Source organism: Gordionus sp. m RMFG-2023, unplaced genomic scaffold (genome assembly GCF_954871325.1).
Source record: "Gordionus sp. m RMFG-2023 unplaced genomic scaffold, tfGorSpeb1-WG-v2 contig_167, whole genome shotgun sequence".
NCBI lineage: Eukaryota > Metazoa > Nematomorpha > Gordioida > Chordodea > Parachordodidae > Gordionus > Gordionus sp. m RMFG-2023.
The window spans coordinates 1-21124 of NW_027050880.1; the positions used below are offsets into that span (position 1 = coordinate 1).

General features: G+C 25.4%; 1 long non-coding RNA gene across 1 annotated transcript; it reads left to right on the plus strand.

The window, feature by feature from the left end:
* Positions 1-5984: 5984 nt before the first annotated feature.
* LOC135930638 (uncharacterized) lies at positions 5985-19927 on the plus strand. The gene is made up of 3 exons (XR_010572836.1): positions 5985-6117; positions 19175-19387; positions 19888-19927. It is a non-coding gene; the product is annotated as an uncharacterized LOC135930638 (long non-coding RNA).
* Positions 19928-21124: the final 1197 nt, after the last annotated feature.

The following is a 21124-nucleotide window of genomic DNA, read 5'->3' on the forward strand; positions in this document are numbered from 1 at the left end:
GATCTGATAATTCCTCAGTGAATTTGGCAAAAACCAGGGTGTATTTACAGAATTGAGTCAGCATAATGTTGGTTGACAGGTTCCTCCTAATACGCGCCATCGTAGAATTTTAAAATTTTACAAATCTTTAAAAAATAAATAGATTATAAAAGCTGTCTTAATATTTTGAAAAAAATTTTCAAAAATAAATGGCAGAAGTATATTTAAGAATTTTACATATAGGAAATCTACTATATGCTGTTAATATGCAGTTGCAATTAGAAGAATATAATTTAATAAAGGTTCACTAAATTATGCTGCAGAAATACCAAAGTAAGAATATTATTACTATTATCGAATATTTATTAATAAGATTTAATATGATTTCATGTTTGAGGAGATTGTAATGCTTCTTTATTTTTATGATTTGCCAAAATATTCAAAATATTAATTTTAAAATGTAAAAAATAAATTTATTTGATTTTATGCAAATGTATAAATAAGATTTTATAAAATATAGAAAATCAAATAGTTATAGTTAATAATAAATCAAGACCCTTGAAGGTCTCTAATTTCAATAACTGAATTATTTCATTTCTCATCTAACTTTATTTGAACTTAAAGGAATGGGCAAACCACAGATATGCCTTATTTAAATCATTTGCCACATAATTTCTAATAATCGTTGGATTCATGAAATTATTGGACACAAGAAAATAAAGAAAGCCATTGTAAAGTGTATATATGGAAGAAATATTAATCCATTTTTATTTTGGCATAAATAACAAAAAAATATAATGTCTGTTGTGATCTTGCCTTGAATTTACATATATTTTAGGGATTTTTTAAGAACCCGTTATTAAAAATATAAGTTACTAGCTTATACCCCGTCAAGAATGACGGGAAATCAGAATTTTCTCCTTTATTTGATAATGGATGAATTAGAAATTTTCCTATCTTATGAGGTGTTATTCAGAAATTTATATTTATTTGATAAGGGGTTATTATAAAATTTTCCATTATATTTTCGATTTAAACCCCACAAAACTCTAACCTAGCAAGAATATATTTTTTAGATTATAAATTACAAATATAAATAAAAATTTAGTTTAAAAGATTTTTGATTGTGCACATATATTAAAATTACTAAATATATACTTCATTAACATATATTATATTGTAAATTTTATAATAACCCCTTATACGTAAATTTCTGATTCATCCATTATCAAATAAAGGGGAATTTATTAGTCACCTATCATTGAATAAAAGAGAAAATTCTGATTTCCCGTCATTCTTGACGGGCTGTCTAATCCTCAAAAAACATCAATCAAATTTAGCCAATAGTATTCATTTAAAAAATACTCATCCAATAAAAATCATAACATATAAATTAGTTTAGTCAAATATATTTTTGCTATTAAATTATTTAATACTCTATTTCTTTTTTAATTATTGGAAATTCGTCCTACTGAAATTGGGAGTTATTCTTAATTAGATTTACCTAATATTAACACAATTTGAACAATTTAAGTTATGTTAAATTATAAATATATAAATTATTTAGCGCCATCTATCATATTAATATTTATTTTAAATAGCATTATATTTATAAGGGAAAATGTAAATGTTTTAGGTTATAAATTATAAATATAAATGAATAAAAATTTAATATTTTGAAAGTTTTTTATTGTGCACATAAATTAAAATAACTAAATATATACTTTATAAACATATTTTATAAAAATAATGGAAAATTTTAGAGAAACCCTCATCTAAATAAATATAAATTTCTGAATGACATCTCATAAGATAGGAAAATTTCTGGTTCATCCATTGTCAGGTATATTTTGGGGTGGGCTTGGGAAATATTTTTCAAAATTATTAAGGTCTTGGACGCTTGGAAATATTTTAATATATAATATTAGCCATAAGTAATCAGGAATATTTTAACAAAGAATTTTAATATGGGTCTCAAGTATAAGCTAATTTAAATATATTTTGACTTACAAAATATCACTCTTAGTCTTAATGGGTTGGAATCGGCCTGAAGGGGAGTGGGGGTAAAAAGAATAAAAATTCTATATGATTTTTAAATAAAAGGTAACATTTGTCGTAAAAGAACGAAGAAAATATTCCCCGTCATTTTTGACGGGCTATCTACTAGTAGTTAAATATTAACGATTTATATATATTATTTCTTAAATAAATTAGATGAGAAAGACTCGGAAACAGAAGAAGAATATATGTGTAGCCAAGCAAAGAAAAGGATTAAAATATTTAAAAATTTTAATTTACAACGTAAAAAAAACCTAAATGATAAACTAATGAAAAAGGAAATAGAAGAAGGGATTATTAAATCCAAAATCGATAAAAACGCTAAACGTTTAAAATCTATATTAGAATCAGAGGACGAATAATATTTTTAATTTTTTTGATTTTAAAATATTTTTATTCTATTATATGTATTTATAAATTCTATTTATTAAAGATTATATTGATAATATTATCTATATTATCTTATTTTATCTTATCTAGCACGTTGGTCATAGACCTGCCCAAAATGAGCGGACGTGAATTATATGAAGGCCCACCTTCATATCATAAGCCTTTCCTGTCGTACAAAAATAGCTGGTACGGAAAAATAACGAAATCTTAAGAAGAACTCTACCTATCCTGGGTCCTAGAGAGAGCACCGACAGAAAAATTTTCAAATTTATTCTCAGCCTAATTTATATTGACTTGATAAGGCACGAAATTTTTTAAAAGAATTCTATTGGCTAATCTTGTGACACAGCATATTTTAAGCCTTTTATTAATATAGATAATATTATCAATATAATCTTTAATAAATAGAATTTATAAATACATATAATAGAATAAAAATATTTTAAAATCAAAAAAATTAAAAATATTATTCGTCCTCTGATTCTAAAATGGATTTTAAGCGTTTAGCGTTTTTATCGATTTTGGATTTAATAATCCTTTCTTCTATTTCCTTTTTCATTAAGTTTATCATTTAGCTTTCATTTTACGTTGTCAAGTTAAAATTTTTAAACCTTTTAATCTCTTTTTTTGCTTCTCTGCACATATTTTCTTCTTCTGTTTCCGAGTCTGTCTCATCTAATTTATTTAAGAAATAATATATATAAATCGTTAATATTTAACTACTAGTAGATAGCCCGTCAAAAATGACGGGGAATATTTTCTTCGTTCTTTTACGACAAATGTTACCTTTTATTTAAAAATCATATAGAATTTTTATTCTTTTTACCCCCCCCCCCTTCAGGCCGATTCCAACCCATTAAGACTAAGAGTGATATTTTGTAAGTCAAAATATATTTAAATTAGCTTACACTTGAGACCCATATTAAAATTATTTGTTAAAATATTACTGATTACTTATGGCTAATATTATATATTAAAATATTTCCCAAGCCCACCCCAAAATATACCTGATAATGGATGAACCAGAAATTTTCCTATCTTATGAGATGTGATTCAGAAATTTATATTTATTTATATGAGGGTTTATCTAAAATTTTCCATTATTTTTATAAAATATGTTTATAAAGTAAATATTTAGTTATTTTAATTTATGTGCACAATAAAAACTTTCAAAATAATAAATTTTTATTCATTTATATTTATAATTTATAACCTAAACATTTACATTTTCTCTTATAAATATAATGCTATTTAAAATAAATATTAATATGATAGATGGCGCTAAATAATTTATATATTAAAGTTATAATTTAACATAACTTAAATTGTTCAAATTGTGTTAATATTAGGTAAATCTAGTTAAGAATCACTCCCAATTTCAGTAGGACGAATTTCTAATAATTAAAAAAGAATGTGATATTTCTCACTTTAAAAAAAACGATCAACACTTGGTATTTCTCACTTTTAAAACCGTTCAACACTTAATTTAGCTGCTTAATTCAACTCCCTTTTTTATATCTTTCAACGCAATTTTCTTATTTTAAAATATCTTACTTCAACTCATTTTCTTTTAATTTACTTCAACACTTTGTACTTTAGATAATAATTTTCTTATTTAAAAAAAAATCTTACTTCAACTCCTTGTCTTTTAATTTTCTTCAACTCTTTATCTTTTCAATAATAATAATTTTTTTTACAACCACCTTTTTTTTTTAATCCTTTATGAATTTTTATTTTTCAAAAAAATATAATGATACAAAAAAAATATTTTTCTAACAACTTTAAAAAAAAACAATAATAATAATAAAACAATATTATATTTTTTAATCAAAAAAAATAATATATAAAAAAAAAATAAATTAAGAAATTTCATCATCCGATTCAAGAATAGTTTTTAGACGTTTTATGTTGATATTCAATTTATTTTTTATAATTTTTTCCTGTTTTTCGTTCTTGTCTAATTTTTGGTTCAATTTGTGTCTTCTTTTTAAATTTATATTTTTAAATTTTTTAAATTCTTCTTTGACTTGCTTGCATGCCGGCCCGCAAAAATTTTTTTTTAGCAATTTTCATATTTCTCCCACAATTTTTATATTACTCCCACAAAATACCGAATTTCTCCCACAATTTGAAAATTTTGACCTTCCCATAATGTAAAAAGTGTTTAAAAGCGGAGATAGTACTAAAATTTATTTTATTAATTATTTTCCGTAAATCGAAATGTTAAATTCATTTAGTCATTTTAAACGATTTGCTTGTGAATCAGCCCAATTTTAGATGAACTTTTCATTTAGGTATATTTCATTTTAAAAGATCAAATGTGCTAAATGAATGAAAATATATAAGTAGCATTGCATAAATGAGAAGTTCAAAATATATAATTTTTTAATGAAATAGAAGGTTTTAGAACAATCGAAATATAGGTATTAAATTTTTATATGTCGTTAATTTTCGTTTGTTCTTTCAAATTACAAATTATACCATTTTTTTAAAAATGGATATAATTTATTGGGATAACGTTTATTTAAGTTGGTTTGTAAAATTTGAAAATTCGAAAATTCTAGAATTATTTTAAAATGGTTAAATATAGACATTTTTTTAAAAAAAATTTATATATAAATTAATTTCTTTAAATTTAAAAAATTTAAATAATTATTTTTACTTCTAAATGTACTCTAAAAAAAATCTTTTATTAATTGAACAAATTATAAAGCTATAATTATAATATATATTTTAAAAGAAAAAATAATGGTATTGTAAATCAAGTAAACATGGAATGTTCAAAATTTGACGGAAAATGCATGATCTGTTTGGAATAATTTAGACCACAAATCACTCAAGTATTAATTTAATTTATTTTAAATCAAATATTTTAAGAGTTTAACTTCCTTTTACTTAATGATTTATAATAAGATAAAAGTATTTAAAAAAATTAAATTATGATATTTGGATTCCTTATTAGCTTTTGAAATATTGAATTAGAGTTAGATAAACTTTTATTGATATTTTCCTTATAATTTTATATAAAAAATAATTTCAAAATTAGAAATAATCTTGGCTGTTAACATTATCACATTTTTAACGACTTATTTTTTTGCCATAAAATTCACATAGCCAAAAATTATAGATACATTGATAGCCAAATCACTCATCTAGGAAATAAAAAACTTTCTACTTAAAACACTTTAGGAGCTGTGGTTAAGTAAGTGAAGTTTATCTTTTTTTTTTTACCATTTTGAAATAAAATTGAACATAACTGTATTGTTTAAAAATCTATTCATTATTATTTAACTATAAACTAATTTATACAGTACAAGGTTGTAAAAAATTATATATAATTAAAAACGTTTTTATGGTAAAACTATGAAAATTTTTCAAAAGATAAAAATAGGTAATAAATTAAGGCATAAAAAATACCGCCTCACACCAAATTTTAGGCTTACGCTCAAAGTTTAAAAAATTTATCCTTGTTAACATTGTCATCTCGTCGCCTTTTTACCCTGTCTTCCTACCTTATATTTTCTTGCTTATTTAAATACATATCATGATTATTAAATAAAAATATATTATTTTATATAAGGAAAAGGTGCTTTAAAATCTTGTAATCATAGTATTCAAAATGTAAATGAAATTTTTGTGAAGAAAATTATGTTTATGGGTATTACGATGAAGAAGATCTATGTTTGCCAAGTAACATATTATTTTAACATTTTTATCTATATTTTGTGCGTAAAAATGATTTTATTTTTAAAGACAAGGTTAAGATATTTAATATGAATTATTTTTTATTGTTAATTGCTATTAATAAAATTTAAAAATCAATCGATTAGATCGATGTCAATACGTGCCCCGTTTTAAAGATTTTTATAAAATAATAAATTTTAAAAATCAACTTCACATTTTTGTAGCATTTTAACTTTTTAAATATATTTTATTCATTTAATAAATAAATATCTTTATTTTAAATAATTTTAAATTTGATTGCTATTTTAAAATTATAATATAAAAAAAAATATTATGTTTTGCGGCAAATATAAAAATATGTAATACTGCACTAAATAATACACTTATTTGGTAAATTACACAAGGTGCAATAAGAGACATTATACATCCCCATAAATTAATAACTCGACTATTTCCTTCTCCTTCTGGCAACATCCCACCCCACTCCTTCTATCTTCACCTACCCCTTATTTGTAAAATATACCACCGACTTCTTCATCAGCATTTCATCTAGACTTGAACCAACCGGAATTTTTAGAACCGATGGAAAACGTCCGGATGGGTCTTTGATTCCTTGGTCAAGGGGTCAACTCCTTGTTTGGACCTGCATTGACCCAAATGCATCATCGAACTACAACGTCTATTATCTCGCCCTCGCAGAATTTCAAAAAATCACCAACTTAAGTTTTTTCTTATTCACACCCAACGCCTACTCTATTCTCACCACCTTCGTAACAAAGCTCGGTGTTTTTTAAAAAAAATTAGACAAAAGGATTCGTGAAAATCCCGATCAGCCTAAATCCCTTTTCTACGACAAAGACTTGCTACCGCCATTATGGTCTAACTCTACAAGTTTTAACTCTTCCTACCTATACCTTCTCTCTTCCCTTCTCATTCCTAGCTTCCTTAAAATATAATTTTTGGTTATTTTACTCGATTTGTGCAAAATTTATAGAAAAAAATGATTCAGATGTTTTAAACAATTATACCACACAGTAATATAAATTCTTATTTTGTTTCAATAATTACTCTACAATGATTTAAGTTTATAATACTTTTTATCGCAAATTTTCAAATTGTGGGAGAAATTCGGTATTTTGTGGGAGTAATATAAAAATTGTCGGAGAAATATGAAAATTGCTATAGCCAACTATTTTTCAAAATAAAATAGCCAACTATTTTTCAAAATCAAATAGCCAACTATTTTTCAAAATAAAATATCCCTTTTTCAAAATAAAATAGGTAACTATTTTCCAAAATAAAATACGCAACTATTTTTCAAAATAGGTAATTATAGTACGACACAAAATTTCTTAAAAACTATCTTTATTATTAAAATAACATATTGATTTATTATAATATATTAATTTTGTTTAAAAATAATAACCAACGATCTTTTTTAAATACAAAAGAATGTAAAAAAGATAAAATTTTATAAAAAAATTGTAATTTTACAATGTAAAAAAATATATTTTATGCTAATGTATAATAAGATTTTATAAAAAACAAACAATTTTAAATTTACAATGTAAAAAATAATTATAATCAGTGCGGGGAAGTTGTTCTACAGTATTTAGTTAATACAATGGGGGAAGGAATATGATATTTTGAGGCATCAAAAATCTTCAAAGCATAAATCAGTACAGGGCAGTCTATCAACATCTATTGCAAAACAAAAATATTCTTCAAAAATAAGAAATAATACAGATGCAACTACAGTTGCGGAAATGGTAAATACCTATCATGCCGTACAACATTCAGAGAGCTACTTAACATCACAATGTTGGTAGAATCTTTCCCCATAATATTTAACGACTAATATAAATGAAAAGTATACTTTGTAGAACACAAATGAGCAAGGCTATCATCAATGTTTTAGGATATAAATCCAGAAGGTCAATTCTTGACGATTTGAAAGATGTGCAAACATATGCAATTCTAGCAGATGCATCTAATAAGGAGATATCAAAAAATTTCCCTTGATCCTCCCCTATTTCAACAAAATTAATGTCATTTCAATAAAATTAAAAAAAATTTTCTCCAAAGAAATATCCAAAGACATAGCTAACCATATATAATGGTAAATATGGCAGATTTGGCATTACCAATGAATTGCATGGCAGCTTTCTGATCTGATAATTCCTCAGTGAATTTGGCAAAACCAGGGTGTATTTACAGAATTGAGTCAGCATAATGTTGGTTGACAGGTTCCTCCTAATACGCGCCATCGTAGAATTTTAAAATTTTACAAACCTTTAAAAAATAAATAGATTATAAAAGCTGTCCTAATATTTTGAAAAAAATTTTCAAAAATAAATGGCAGAAGTATATTTAGGAATTTTACATATAGGAAATCTACTATTTGCTGTTAATATGCAGTTGCAATCAGAAGAATATAATTTAATAAAGGTTCACTAAATTATGCTGCAGAAATAGCAAAGTAAGAATATTATTAATAAGATTTAATATGATGTCATGTTTGAGGAGATTGTAATGCTTCTTTATTTTTATGATTTGCCAAAATATTCAAAATATTAATTTTACAATGTAAAAAATAAATTTATTTGATTTTATAGCAAATGTACAAATAAGATTTTATAAAATATAGAAAGTCAAATAGTTAGAGTTAATTATATTTTATTTGAGATTTAAATAATGGAACTAAACGTTTACCGTCGTTATTAAGATATTTATAAAATTCCTGGCATGACATTTTATAATTTTGTTTAACCATTAACTTGGCCTCTAATGTTGTTAAAGCAATTCGATTTCTCTCCTTTCTCCAGGCAGTCCTCATCAGGCTAAAAATGCGCTCCGATGAGGCATTAGAATGAGGTAAGGAGAAAACATACTCGCAAATTTTTTCCAAGCATGGGGATTTATCGTTATTACGAAAAAATTACACCCATTTATCCTCTGCTTTTAGACCATCTAACTTTAAGTATTCTGGCGAATCATAAAAAATGGGAAAAATTACAATCTCTTCAAACAAGGCTTCAATGTCTATCGGTAATTTTAATATATTTATTAAATTAAAAACCATCAAATGATGGTTTCTGTTCCAAGGTCATAATATTTATACATTTGTAAATAGAGTTATTAAAATCAAATCTTGATTGTAAATATTCCAAGATTGTCTTAATAAAAATATTTGCTTCATTTTAAAATACGTTAATTATAGTAATATTTGAACATTTTAATATGATATATTTAGCAATAGCGCCATAAAATTTATTATCTATTTTTAACTGTAGAGATGAACAGAGCTGTAGCATGATTTTGTGAATCTTTATCAATAAAGAATCTTCTGATTGCAACTGAATATTAACTACATGAAGTAGATTTCCTACATGTGAAACTAATCCCAAATATGCTTCTGACATTTCATTCTCGAAAAAATTTATCAAAATTTTAGGACAGCTTTTAAAATCTTCATTTAAGAAGTATTTCTTTAAGGGTTCGTAAAATTTTAAAATTCTCTCGATGGCAGGTATTAATGATAACCACCTGATAGGTACATATCGCAACAACTCACACCATTCCAAATCAGACCACTCCACCAATTCTTTTAATTCAGTGACTCTTTTAGTTGATGAACTAAATTCGTTAAAACATTTCATCACAATTACTTCGACATATACAGATAGTACATTCATTGCCTACTTGCAAGAATTATGCAGTATATGGCATATACAGCTAATTGGTATTAATTCTTTATTGTGCTACCTCAATTCGGTAAATACACTTTGATTTTTGCCAAAATTCACAGAGGCATTATCAGCGCAGAAAGCTGACATGCAACTCATTGATAACCCTGAATCAGCTATATTTACCATTATGTGGTTAGCTATATCGTTGGATTTTTCACTATCGGATGAAAAAAATTTCAATAGTTTTATAGAAATGCCTTTATTCTTGTTGAAATAGCGAGGGATCAGGGGAAATGTTTTAATATTTCCCTTATTTGATGCATCTGTTAAAATAGCATATGGATGTCCTTCTTTCAAATCGTCTAGAATTGATCTCTTTAACATACCCATTTAAATCATTCTAAAAGTTGGCTGTGGAAAGGGCTAATTCTAAAATTTAGCTAATGCTTTATTATTTGCTTGAGTGTTTAGTATAAAAGAAAAATTATTAGGAGCAATATTTTGGGCAACCTTACATTTAAAAAGCCATTGAAATAATTTATTCTGAAAATTTTATCAATGTTTAGTGCTTAATAATATATTATTTTAATTTTACAGTAAGATAAAATTATTAGCAAAATAGAACATTTTATTACTTAAATCTGTTTGGTATATGGCTTAAAGAGTAAAAAAAATATTGGTAGGCATTTAATATAACACTTTGAGAATTATATATTAAAAAATTTACCTTGACATTAAAATAATTTGGGATATTCAAGTTTTTGGGGAATATATAAGTTATTATCCACTTCTAATTTCTATTCTAACTCAAAAATTTTGAAAATGTCGAGTGGAGCACTCCAATTCTAGATAGACCGACGATATAAAATATATTAAGTAATTTTATAAAAAATATATTATATATTTATAATTATACTTATTGCTTTAAATCTTTATCTTTATTACGGTAAGGTTACGGAAAGGAAAAATAATAATCTTTAAAAAACTAGACATATTTTTTTAAAAAAATATTTAAAATTTATTTTAAAAATATAAAAATAATCAAATACTGTCTCTCAAAATTATTATTTATATATTAAAAACATTAAGCTAAAAAAAAAATTGTAGGAGAAATTAAAAAATTGTGGGAGATTTCTAATTGTGGGAGTGAGATGTCTGTGGGTAAACTAAAAAATTGTGGGATTCTCCCACTGATGGGGGGAGACATGGCAACCCTTCGTATAAATTTTTATAAAAAATATTACAATCTTAGGTCCGGTCCGTATATATTAATAGAAAATATTTTTAGGCTCGGCCCGTATATATATAAAAAAAAATATAGGCCAGGCCCGGATATATTCAAAAAAATTAAAGTTAAATATTATTTGTCCAATCAAAATGATTATAACATATTTGATCAATGGTAATCAACATGCCTAACTAAATCATTCATTCACTTTAGTTACCATTTCAATCATAGCTTAAATTTTTTAAATCAACTTTTATACTCTCAACCCAAGAAGAAGTGTTAAGATTAAGATATAAGGATGCAGGCTAAATATTTATTTTTCATAACTATATAATATAACAAATTTTATTTAGATAAATTAAGAAATATAGCTTAGCCATTTGCATTTGTACCATTAGATATTTTAAAAAGGTTATATAAGTAAATATTTGTATTTATATCATTCTCAGTTTAGTTACACCTTTGTAGTTAAATTGTAGTTAAATTAAAAACTACTTTATGAGTTTAGATCTGTTATTTTGCACTAATTATTATCATTGAAATCAGTTTGGATATATTAAGAATTTTAAATTTCAATTATCGGTAAAATAAGTAAGAACATGTGCCACCCTGCTGGATCCTATCATCAGAGTCTATAACATGAAGGCTGAATAAAAGATTTTTAATGTCACAAATATAAATGCTATAATTGCAGTTAACTACATTTTTAAGGATTGGAATATAAAGATAAATCAGACCCATTTTTAATGAAGAGCAGATTTTTCACATTCAACTATCAGATTTTATTTTTGACTACTTGGGAACATTTTTAATTTCTATCCATTGGAAACATTCAATTCTTCTAAAGGTTCTGACCAAAGAGCAAAATATAAAATTCTATGTCTACATTTAATAAATCATCTTTCGTTGCATCTATTTAAATTTTTTTTATCTATATTCAACATTTGTTTCAAATATTGCTTTTACTTTTAATGGAATTTTATTTTTTTCTTCTTTCTGTTAACAAATCGTCGCCTGAGAATTATATTATTCTATCTCCACTCTTTTCTGTATTTTGATTATTAGAAATGCTTTCCTATTTTTTTTTTAATGTAAGGATGTGTGAATTTAATAGTTCCTCATCACTTAATTATATAAAATACCATGATATATTTAATAAAAAATTATTTTTATTATAATTCTAAAACTGGGAATAGAATAAATACCAAATTTTATTTTTATTATTTTAAGAAATATTATTCTATTCTCCAAACAATTTCGCTTTAAATCCAAAAATATTATTGAATAATAATTATTATTGTAAACAAGATAACAGATTAAAATTTAAATATAATATTTTAATGGAATGAATAAAAATTATGGTAATATTATTTTTCTTAAAATAATAATAAAAATATATTCTTTTTAATTTTTTTGTTTTTTGAACCAATAATATCAGGATCTTTATATAAAACCATACAATCAGTTAAATAACTCTTGATTCCATTTACATAATATTTGAAAATGTTTTAAATAATCATGATGGATGGATTGATTATTCTTTGTAAATGGAATAATATAATTTTAACAATAAGAAGAAATAGGGAGATAGAATAATCTAATACTGGCTATAATTTATTTTAGAAGTTTACATTTTAAGATTTTTTATGTAAATAGACTAATATATTCTTAAATAATCAATCTATCAAATAAATTATTTTTGACAAAAATGGAGATAGAAACCTCTAACTCAGGTGACAAAATATTTTAATGATTTAAAATGGTTTAATATATCAATCAGAGATCTTTTTGCGGAGGCTTGCGACCCATGGAGTGCCAAGTATAAAACATTTTCTAATGTGCCTGGGGCCTGTGTTTTTGATAACAAGCCTAAAAATCTTTCTCTTAAATTTAACTTATTAAACTGTGACTGACTTAAAAATATATTGAATTTTTTTTCTTCTAATAATAATAAATTTCAGTATTGCAAACAAAATGATTGCCTAAATACACTGAAATATTGTATTTTCATTTAAATAATAAATTAAATTTTTGGATATGGGCTTGGGCAAAATTTTTGAAATTTATAATGGGATTGGGTGTGAATTTTTTATTAAATATGGACTGGGCCTGCAAATTATTTTTACTGCTTACCTGGGCTGGAGGCTGATGAATAAATCAAGACCCATGAAGGTCTCTAATTTCAATAACTGAATTATTTCATTTCTCATCTAACTTTATTTGAACTTAAAGGAATGGGCAAACCACAGATATGCCTTATTTAAATCATTTGCCACATAATTTCTAATAATCGCTGGATTCATGAAATTATTGGACACAAGAAAATAAAAAAAGCCATTTTTATTTTGGCATAAATAACAAAAAAATATAATGTCTGTTGTGATCTTGCATTGAATTTACATATATTTTAGGGATTTTTTAAGAACCCGTTATTAAAAATATAAGTTACTAGCCTATACCCCGTCAAGAATGACGGGAAATCAGAATTTCCTCCTTTGTTCAATGATAGGTGACTAATAAATTTCGCCTTTATTTGATAACTAGCTGATAGCCTGTCAAGAATGACGGGGAAATCAGAATTTTCTCCTTTATTTGATAATGGATGAATTAGAAATTTTCCTATCTTATGAGGTGTTATTCAGAAATTTATATTTATTTGATAAGGGGTTATTATAAAATTTTCCATTATATTTTCGATTTAAACCCCACAAAACTCTAACCTAGCAAGAATATATTTTTTAGATTATAAATTACAAATATAAATAAAAATTTAGTTTAAAAGATTTTTGATTGTGCACATATATTAAAATTACTAAATATATACTTCATTAACATATATTATATTGTAAATTTTATAATAACCCCTTATACGTAAATTTCTGATTCATCCATTATCAAATAAAGGGGAATTTATTAGTCACCTATCATTGAATAAAAGAGAAAATTCTGATTTCCCGTTATTCTTGACGGGCTGTCTAATCCTCAAAAAACATCAATCAAATTTAGCCAATAGTATTCATTTAAAAAATACTCATCCAATAAAAATCATAACATATAAATTAGTTTAGTCAAATATATTTTTGCTATTAAATTATTTAATACTCTATTTCTTTTTTAATTATTGGAAATTCGTCCTACTGAAATTGGGAGTTATTCTTAATTAGATTTACCTAAAACACAATTTGAACAATTTAAGTTATGTTGAATTAAAACTTTAATATATAAATTATTTAGCGCCATCTTTTTTTTTCTTTATAGCTTTCACCTTTTATGGTGGTAATCTCCTTCAAACTCATGCTAACTATTTTTAACTCATTCTATCTATTTATTATTCATTTATATTTTCTGTCTTTCGATTCCATTTGGATCTCCCACCGGAGTATCGCTATCGAGGCCATTTTATCTTCATCTAACACAGAAGTATCGACAGATATCCTAATGGAGTATTTCTCACACAGATGTATTGGTATCGACAGATATCCCACTAAAGTATTTCTCACACAGATGTATCGGTATCGACAGATATCCCACTGGAGTATTTCTCACACCGAACACTGGAGTATTCCTATAGATTCTGTAATCCCAATGGATCTCCCACCGGAGTATCGTTATTAGCTTGGTAGAAATTGCGCTTGAACGGCCCCCGAGGTCATCATTATCCTACCGCTGGCCAAGAGATCGTTATCATCCTTGAATGACCCACGAGTTCAGCTGGCCATCTTAATTGGTTTATTGGACAGTATCCTAGCACCCGGCTGTCCAAGCCTGTCGGTGACCGGGGTGGCATCTCTCAGCTCAGAAAATCATCTTATAATATGTCTATACACATCTGTTATCGAAGAAAAATCTGAAAATTTTTAGTTCCTTACCAGGATTGAACCTGGGACCTTCTGCTTCCAAGCCTACATCGTTCACCACTGGGCCATCCCGGCGACATTTAGCGCCATCTATCATATGAATATATATTTTAAATAACATTATATTTATAAGAGAAAATGTAAATGTTTTAGGTAATAAATTATAAATATAAATGAATAAAAATTTATTATTTTGAAAGTTTTTTATTGTGCACATAAATTAAAATAACTAAATATATACTTTATAAACATATTTTATAAAAATAATGGAAAATTTTAGATAAACCCTCATCTAAATAAATATAAATTTCTGAATCACATCTCATAAGTTAGGAAAATTTCTGGTTCATCCATTATCAAGTATATTTTGGGGTGGGGAAATATTTTAATATATAATATTAGCCATAATTAATCAGTAATATTTTAACAAATAATTTTAATATGGGTCTCAAGTGTAAGCTAATTTAAATATATTTTGACTTACAAAATATCACTCTTAGTCTTAATGGGTTGGAATCGACCTGAAGGGGGGGGGGGGTAAAAAGAATAAAAATTCTGATATGATTTTTAAATAAAAGGTAACATTTGTCGTAAAAGAACGAAGAAAATATTCCCCGTCATTTTTTACGGGCTATTTACTAGTAGTTAAATATTAACGATTTATATATATTATTTCTTAAATAAATTAGATGAGACAGACTCCGATAAAGAAGAAGAGAAGATTTGTAGACAAGCTAAAAAAGAATTGAAAAGGTTTAAAGTCTATAACCTTAAAAGAAAATGCGAGTTAAACGAAAAACTTGATAAATACGAAAAGGAAGAAAAGATTATTAGATCCAAAATTGATAAAAACGTAAAACGGTTAAAAACCATTTTAGAATCCGATGATGAATAATATTTTTATTTTTTTTGATTTTAAAATATTTTTATTCTATTATATGTATTTATAAATTCTATTTATTAAAGATTATATTGATAATATTATCTATATTATCTAACAGGCGTTAGTCATATGACCGTGCCACAAAATGAGCGGACGTGAATTATATGAAGGTTCACTTTCATATCATAAGTGCCTTATCCTGTCAATACAAATATAGGCTGGACGGAATAAATAACGAAAATCCTTATGAAGAACTCGACGCTATCTCTAGGATTTCCTAGAGAGAGCGTCGAGTTCGACAGAAAAATTTTCAATATTCATTCCGTCCAGCCTAATTTATATATGACTTGATAAGGCACTTTTGATATGAAAGTAAGCCTTCATATAATTCACGTCCGCTAATCTTGTGCAGGTACTATGACCAATGTGTTAGATAAGATAAGATAAGATAGATAATATTATCAATATAATCTTTAATAAATAGAATTTATAAATACATATAATAGAATAAAAATATTTTAAAATCAAAAAAAATTAAAAATATTATTCATCATCGGATTCTAAAATGGTTTTTAAGCGTTTTACGTTTTTATCTATTTTGGATCTAATTATCTGTTTCTTCCTATTTCGTTTTTTATCAAGTTTTTCTATTAGCTTTCCTTTTCTATTCAGGTTAAATTGTTTAAACCTTTTAAACCCTTTTTTTGCTTCACTGCAAATTTTTTCCTCTTCTTTTTCCGAGTCTGTCTCATCTAATTTATTTAAGAAATAATATATATAAATCGTTAATATTTAACTACTAGTAGATAGCCCGTCAAAAATGACGGGGAATATTTTCTTCGTTCTTTTACGACAAATGTTACCTTTTATTTAAAAATCATATAGAATTTTTATTCTTTTTACCCCCCCCCCCTTCAGGCCGATTCCAACCCATTAAGACTAAGAGTGATATTTTGTAAGTCAAAATATATTTAAATTAGCTTACACTTGAGACCCATATTAAAATTATTTGTTAAAATATTACTGATTAGGATTACTTATGGCTTATATTATATATTAAAATATTTCCCCACCCCAAAATATACTTGATAATGGATGAACCAGAAATTTAAATACCTATCATGCAGTACAACATTCATAGAGCTACTTAACATCACAATTTTGGTAGAATCTTTCCCCATAATATTTAACAACTAATATAAATGAAAACTATACTTTGTAGAACACAAATAAACAAGGCTATCATCAATGTTTTAGGATATAAATCCAGAAGGTCAATTCTTGACGATTTGAAAGATGTGCAAACATATGCAATTCTAACAGATGCATCTAATAAGGTGATATCAAAACGACTTTTAAGCGTGAAGTTGGCACAAATTTTTATTTTTGCTTATAACTTTTTTTCCTTAAATTCGGCTACTATACGGATTGAAGCACTAACAAGCACTAACGAAGCACTAAAAAATGACACATGATTCATCGTTAGTGCTTCCAATCGTTCGGCCAACTTCACGGAGCTAACTTTGCTTTATATTTGATAGATTTTAGATTTATGAAATCCGTCTGCAGAACTTGGGAGAACTTAGGAAAAACAAATTTTCATTTTATATTTTTATTTTCAGAATTATAAATAATTTCTTTCATATTTAATTTTTATTGAAATTATTTACATTTATTAAAAAATTTTTATAATTATTTTTAACCTTAATGTTTAACATTTCCTTTAGTTGTAATTACTTTACCGGCCGATTTGTCTGAAGATTTTAGAAAGTATGGATTGAATTTTGTGATCAATTACAATACCATAAGAGAGAAAGGGCTGTAAGTTCTTATTACTAATAAGTTGTCCATATTTTAGATACTATATGGTAAAATTCTCAATAGAAACCTTATTTATAGTTTTCAATTAAAAAAACACATTTTGAAAAATTCAATATTTTTATAATTATGTGGTGAGAATGGTTTTTGATTGGATGAATAAGTCGGATCCTATAATAATTAAAACATTTATATGAGATTGAACTATATTTTTATATAAAAAATTTAAAATCATATGTTTAATTAAAAATTTTCGTTCCTTTATGCCAAAGCTGTTAAAGTATCTAGATACAAAATATCGTGTCTGTATCGAAATACACTTTATAGGAAGTATCGATATCTAGACACTATTTTATATCCGTTTTTAGCATTTTAAGATACATTTTCATATTACTGGAATTTAACGTTTTTTGTTACCTAAAAATAATATTTGAGTGCAAAATTCATTTTATCTCATGAGCATATCTAAATAAATATTTAATGAAAATGAAAAATTAAAAATATATTTGAATGCAAAATTCATTTTATCTCATATGAGCATATAATTTAAATAAATGTATAATAAAAAAATTTAAAAAAATATATATACAAAATATTAAAACTTATATATAAAATGTTAAAACTTGTATATAAAAAAATATAAATATTCATAACATTTTTCCCCATTTAAATCTATAGATATCAGTTCAAGATTGTGAAGGATATTTTTATCTTGTAAAGGAATATATAAATTCTTGCCTAGCCATAACGTCCATGAATTATTAAAAACAAATTGATGCACAAAATTATTTTAAGCAACTAAATTTATTAAATTTTTTTAATTTATAGATATTCCACTAACTAGTTAATAAATTATAAGTTTAATGTAAAAATTTTTCTTATAATAAATGCTCCTTTTAAATGAGAATTTAAAAAAAACGATAAAATTAGGGGTGTTGACATTATTTTTTTATATGGTGTTGGAATTGAATAAGAACAAAATGTTAAAATGTTTACTCTCATAATAAGAGTTTCTGTTCGAGAACAACGGCACCTAGATACATTTTTAAAATTGTATTTGTGTATAGATACTTTTTTAGGCAAAATATCGGTATATAGATCTTTTTAGGTGATGTATTTTTATCTAGATCTATTTAAAAAGTATCTTTTATCAACTGCTTTGTACTATATATTTTTATGTTATTAATATTTTGGAAAATAAAATGTCCCAAAATAATAGGATATGTTTTTAATATAAAAAAATGAGTACCATTCTAAATCAATAAAACCAAAATTAATTTAGTATTTTGTTTATATCCAAGAAAATTTTAAAAGGGATATTTAAAATAATGGAGTTTTTAAAAAATTCGCTAAAAATGGGGGGAAATGTCAAGATCCCCAATTTTATTTAAATATCAATAAAGAACCTATTACAATAAAATGTATCTAATGAAAGATACTGTTAGAAATATATCTGATGAGATACAGATACAACATTTATATAATTAGATATTTAACAACTAATAGTCAATATCTATTAGGTCACTATATACATATTACTATATCCATTGGGTTCATAATATTATAATTATATTTTTTTATTTAATAGATAAAATTATCTCAAAATTTTTCCCAAGATTCGCGATTTTGACATGGCAAAAAAACCCTCCACAGTGACAACAAACACACGGATAATACAAATCATCCTGATCTCCTAAATTTTGCTGATTCAGGAGCAAACTACGATGCCGAGTCACCTCTCGGTAAGAAAGTAATGCTACCCAAGTCATCCGATATTAAGTTGGAGGAAGCAACTCGAAAGGTTTTAGAAAGAAATACTAATTTATGTAGTTTAAAATAAATGTGGGATTTTGGCAAATAGTATAATAATATTTCCTTTATTTTTTAAAAAGAAAGCTGAGCGTCCCCTGAGATTGTAAAGCCTATTTCTCAAAAAATAAAATTAGGGTCGAACATGGAATTTTGAAAATAAATTATCGGATTGGTTAGACAAATTTTTTTGTTAGATAAGTTCAGACCTGAAAAAATAGCGGTGTCAATTACTAAAAAAAATTAAAAACATGTTCTGGTTCCAAACTTTTAAAATTTTAAAATAAAAATAAACCTGACATAAGATTTTGAACAAGATAACACATAAAAGGTTGGTCCTTTAACATTGAAACCTATTCGGATTCGTGTTTTATCTTGAGACGTGGTTACCACCCTTAATGTGTGTCTCCACGTGACATTTTAATAGACGGTTCAATGTAACATTAGTATTTTAGAATGAAATATTATTCATTATATTTTTTTTTATTGTAGGACATACCTGGATCTTCCAAGAACACTTCCGAAAAAAAGGGTTAATTCTATACTTTAATATTCAGTTTGCATCGTTTCGTCTTCTTTTCCTTCCTCTCTATTTTTTAAATCGGAGTCGTCGAACCTATGTTTTAACTGATTAATATGTCTTCTCCATACCCCTAATTTAGTTTCAGCTAAAAACGTCATTGGTCCTGTTCTTTTAACGATGATACCTGGTATCCAATTATCTTTTTTTAAATCTTTTGCATATATTTTCTCATTTATATTAAAAATACCTGGTAACTGGGGTATGTGTGGATGAGGATAAATTGGTTTTATTAATTGACAAGTTTTATTTATTTAATATAAATATTATAATAATACTAGTAGATAGCCCTTCAAAAATGACGGAGGATAAGAATTTTCTTTGTTCTTTTACGACAAATGTTACCTTTTATTTAAATATCCAATTTTTATTCTTTTTGCCCCCTTCCCCCTTCAAGCCAATTCCAACCCATTAAGACTAAGAGTGATATTTTGTGAGTCAAAATATATTTAAATTAGCTTGTACTTGAGACCCATATTAATTCTTTGTTAAAATATTACTGATTACCTATGGCTAAAATTATATATTAAAATCTTTCCAAGCGTGCAAGACCTTAATAATTTTGAAAAATATTTCCCAAGCCCACCCCAAAATATACCTGATAATGGAATAACCAGAAATTTTCCTATCTTATGAGATGTGATTCAGAAATTTATATTTATTTAGATAAGGGGTTATCTAAAACATTTAAAAAAAAATAAAACTAATAAATTTAGTAAAATATAAGCTATAGACTTGGATGCTGAATTATAAAAAATTCAATTCTTTAATGCGTAATTTAATTGGCAGGAAAACAATAATTTGATCGATCTGTGGGTGTTAGGTAGTGTTAACCATCACCCAATATTATATTGATCATAACTATAATATAATATAATCTTATAACCATTAAATAATGTATAAATTTTTATAAAAAATATTAAGGCCCGGCCCGGGTTCAACAATCTTAGGCCCGGCCCGTATATATTAAAAAAAAACAATAGAATTTTTAAAAAAATACTCATCCAATAAAAATCATAACATATAAATTAGTTACTGATTATAGTCAAATATATTTTTGTTATTAAATCATTTAATAATCTATTTCTTTTTTAATTATTGGAGATTCGTCCTACTGAAATTGGGAGTGATTCTTAATTAGATTTACCT